At 40.0% G+C, this 4,777-nt stretch overlaps 1 pseudogene; it reads right to left on the bottom strand.

The window, feature by feature from the left end:
* Positions 1-532: 532 nt before the first annotated feature.
* LOC125527603 (putative indole-3-pyruvate monooxygenase YUCCA10) lies at positions 533-2,181 on the bottom strand (annotated as a pseudogene).
* Between the last annotated feature and the right edge of the window lie 2,596 nt (positions 2,182-4,777).

The following is a 4,777-nucleotide window of genomic DNA, read 5'->3' as shown; positions in this document are numbered from 1 at the left end:
GGGGATGACTTTTGCATGTGTAAATTCAAGTAAATAAAATACTGTAGGTAACTGTTCAATAAAAATTACAAAGCTCTTTGCACAATGTGAGTATAAAGCCCTTGATTATATTATAAAAGTAATGCTTACTCCCTGGCACATATGAACCTTGAAATAAACAAAAATCTATTTCTATCAAATATAGATGAAGATAGATAGACAGGTGGCAGTGGATAGATTTTTCAAAGAATCAACCGTCTAGCACGCTAGCCCAGGTAAACTACATGTAAAAGATAAAAAACAAATCACGAACACGCAAATGACCTTTGCATTTCATTGCATTAGAAGGATGGGGGAAAGTTATAGTCCTCCTAGGAGGTTAATTTTACAGTACATCATACAACTCAGTGGACATCCCAGGATTGGCGCAGAACAACCTGCAGGCCTTGTGCCCCTGCCTTAGCCCATCATTGGATCTCATCCTTGATCTTGTTGAGGAGCCCAGTGATGGAAGGCATCGCGTTGTCGAAGACACATTCACTGATTTGATAATTTAGTCGGACATATCGCCTATCACTGATTTGATGTCATTGGCAATATTCTTGGCATCTGCTGCAATACCAGCCAATCCTCTCCTTCCTAACCCAACACAATAGAGCCCATTTTCACCTTTCCAATGATTTGGATATTCTTTGATGGGCAGTCCATTGCCATTTAACATGCTCTCACCATTCTGGGATAAAAAAAATATAGAGCTTGTTAGGAGATTTGACAATTGTTGCACCAAGAAAAAAACTCAGACATATTCAAACATCGATGTTGTTACCTTGAGCCATATATTTGCTGTGCTTTTGTATCCAGTTGCAAACACAATCACGTCAAATGATATCTTTTTACTGCATTGAAATTCAACTATATCGCCCATGATCTTACTAATGCTCCCCTGTACCTGTAGGAGATGAATAGAATATTGATAACTTGGCATACAAAGACAACATATGTTATGAAATCTATGTCTTGTCAAGAATATACTTACTTTGATGATACCTTTTTTGATTAACCCAACAGTGCCAACATCAATAACAGCGGATCGGCCGGTTTTTGACTTGATGATCATTGGACCCATTTTTGGCCTTCTGATGCCATACCTCGATAGGTCTCCAAATATTAAATTTTCCGCCATCACAAGGAGTTTATCCACTAGATTCAGTGGAAGGCGGCGAGCAAGTGTCATCCCCAACCGGATTAATTCCTTTGTCATTACATGAATCTGCAACCACAAAACTTGTCACATCTCTTTTGAAGCCTGCATCATCGAATAAAATTTCATAGAATCATCTTCTTTCAAGAGTTAAATTTTCAGTGTAGTTCGTCTAATTGCTTAGTTGTTTGTGCATGTTATAAAATAGTTTATCGCTCTATACCATGAAATACTTTCTAGTAATAACTCCAAAAAATCGCATCCTTCTAATGGTGGCTATAATAAGAAATTGCCATGTACCCACCGAAAATATATAGTGCCCGTAGGGTGGGGGTGGGGGATTCCCTAGTGTTTTCAGGTCAAAAATAATATATAGTGCGTGTACATACCGGGCTTCGTATAACAACTAAAGTATTGGCACCATGGGCCGCAAGGTCATAAGCAATTTCCATTCCAGAGTTGCCAGATCCAACGACCAATGCATTCATGCCAGAGTAGCTCTTGCCTGACTTGTAGCTTGAGGAGTGGATGACATCACCCGGAAAACTTTGCAGTCCGGGGATCATTGGAATATTCTCTGCACTATTCTCACCACTTGCCACAATAAGAAACTTTGATGTGAACCTGACTATTGTGCTCTTTGCCATGTCATGTGCCACGATGGACTAACATTTTTCGTCATTGTCAAATGTGGATGACTCCACACTAGTGAGATACTTGGGTTGAATATTGAAACACTCAACATAGTCATCTAAGTACTTTACAAACAAGGTTTTTGGTATGTATGTTGGAGCATCTAGTGGGTATGACATGTGTGGCAACTCACAGAACTCCTTTGCAAGATGCAGCTTGAGGCGATCGTAGGCGCGGTTGCGCCAAAGCGACGCGTTGCAACTTTCACGCTCGACAATGACATAGGGAATTGAGAATTGGCTAAGGCATGCTGCTGTTGCAAGGCCTGCTGGCCCAGCGCCAACAATCAACACTACAACATTCTCCATTTCAAAGAGAATAGTTGATAAAGTTGTGGGATGGGTGCAATGGTAGGCTGGAGTGTTTGCTTGTTTGCTCGATGAATCTTTGGATGCATATATGGGCATATATATATACTGGTATGTTTCATGTGTCAATCTATTTAGAATGAGAAATGAAAAAGGCAAAGATTTATTGACGCCTTATTCTGGTGTGTACTAGTATTCCGTCTAAATATTGAACGTTGGTGTGAAAGCATGTCCTGATACATTAGAGGATACAAAATAGGCCGGAAACGCACTCTTGATCGATTGGTTTTTTTGGAAACTTATCAACCGGCTTTGGATATGTTTATACTAAAATCTCTTTACAATTTCTTTCCGTTCGTGCTGTCATCAATGAAAATTCATATGGGATAAGGATATGTTTCGTACTAGAGGCAAACGCACGCCTTGCCACGCCGTTTTCTCTCAAGGCATTTTTTCACGCTAATTTCTCTCAAGCATTTTATTGGTCACGGATCCATCAAAATATTATTTCTTTCTTTTTATTTTTTGGTCCAAACTTCTATTCTTCGTTCTTCCCCGTGCCTTGCAATTTCTATTTTTCTACCGACATGCGGATGGTTGTGTTATGGAAACCGTGCATGCTTTGCCGTGACAATAATTTTTGGCGCGCTACTATGGTTCTGGGTCATCACTTATCACCAAATAACTGTGTAGTTTGTGGCGGACTGTTAAATGTAATGCAATATGATTTTTTTTGTCCACTTCAAAACGTTGGACATCTAGATGTACACCTAAAATTATGAGGCCTCAGATAAGCTATCAAGCATGTATGTTAGGAAGCAACAATTTTGGTATAAACGAACAATAATCCCTGATTTCCTACAACATGTACCAGCTTCATGTTAAGTATGTTGCAGCTTGGACCATCAGCAAGAACAACTTCAGTCCTGCTCCCCAGCTTCCTCTGCTCAAATTAATCACAGCCCGTAGTCACTGTTGTCTGCATTTTATTTGAACTATTGCTAGGAGTACATATATCCTAACCATGTGACCAGGTGCAAAGATTTCTTTGCACTACAAATTGCAAAGACTAATAGCTTTGTTCCGCTTTGTTATTTGCCAAACGTATGACAAATTGGCCACAATATTTACACAATGCTTGGCAAATACAAATGCTCTGTATCCATGTTCGCACCGGCAAAAAAGAACAATAAACACAAATAGTGGGAAATAGAATAAGAGCTAAATGACATACCTTTTCAGCTGAATTCTTCAGCCAGCAAGATTCTGAAATAATATTTACCAAAAAAAAGTAATCCTTTTCCTTGTAATTCCAAGATAAATAAAACATCCATCAGACTGAACTGACTGGTCACGAAAGGGATTATAAGGTAACATATTAGGATCACATCTAAAAAATGTGACACCAATGTGCATGTTGCATAACCCATGAGAAATAAAAGCGATAAGCAAGATCCAAAAGCATACTTAAATGGTCAACTAACCAATCCAGATCTAGCCAAAGACAAATAGTGTATATGTTCATGTGACGACTGATGAAACTGAAACTGTGAAATTAGCAGGATAGTATAGTTGTTGAACCGGTAAATAGCTTTTGAGGTTTCATGCTATAATACACCTTTTAGGCTTTTAAAGTGTAACGTGAATTTTGAATCCTTGAACAGGGGAAGAAGGCTAGCCTTGTCGAAGAATATTGTATAGATAAAATAACTGTTATTTTACAATCAAGACCAAACCAAGCTTTGAACTGGTGATAACACAGTACTGCAACAAGCTTCAGACACCTAAACTTTGAACACATGAACCATCAATGTAAAGCGGCCTTGCTGGAGAAAATAGCAGAACTGACCTGCAACAGATGCACATGATTCTTCAGTGGAGAGCATAATTGGAGCACCAGTAAGAAAATTCTTCATGATTTTGCCAAGTGTGCCGCCACGCCCCAACCATGCTTGTAAGCCAACTACCCAGGTAGGCGTACGGCCGTGCCGCAAGCAGCTGCATCCATGCCTCGGCTCTCCCCTGGACACAACCGCGATCAACGACACCGCTGCGCCACCCAGCTTCGCCCATAGCCGTGCCATACTGGTTGCCTTGCCGCGTTCGTGCAGCTTCTCCCTCTTGTAAAATTGCGGGCAGTACACAAACTGCAAACAAGCATATTCCTAGTTCTCATGTTAGTGGATACCAAAGTGTGGACCAAAAGTCACATAAAAAAGATAATATTGACACTCCACAAGAATAGGTATGTATCAAGAGCAGAGTAATTGCTCATTGTACATCACTAATAGCACAATGTCGACAGCAGAAACCTGGATCCTTATCTAATGCTACGCAAAGGTGGATACAGAGAGAGGCTTAAATGGCCAACTGGTGGTAAAAACATATTGATGTATTTAACAATATGCAACTTGAGCAATTAGAAAGATACACGTAAAATCCAACCTGGATCCTGATAACCCACAAGTATAGGGGACCGCAACAGTTTTCGATAAGTAAGAGTGTTGAACCCAATGAGGAGCTAAAGGCAGAACAAATATTCCCTCAAGTTCTATCGACCACGGATACAACTCTACGCACGCTTGACGTTCGCTTT

Source organism: Triticum urartu, chromosome 7A (genome assembly GCF_056163025.1).
Source record: "Triticum urartu cultivar PI428250 chromosome 7A, HENAU_Tu73, whole genome shotgun sequence".
NCBI lineage: Eukaryota > Viridiplantae > Streptophyta > Magnoliopsida > Poales > Poaceae > Triticum > Triticum urartu.
The sequence above is the reverse complement of the archived record's forward strand: the minus strand, read 5'-3'. Positions and strand labels throughout refer to the sequence as shown.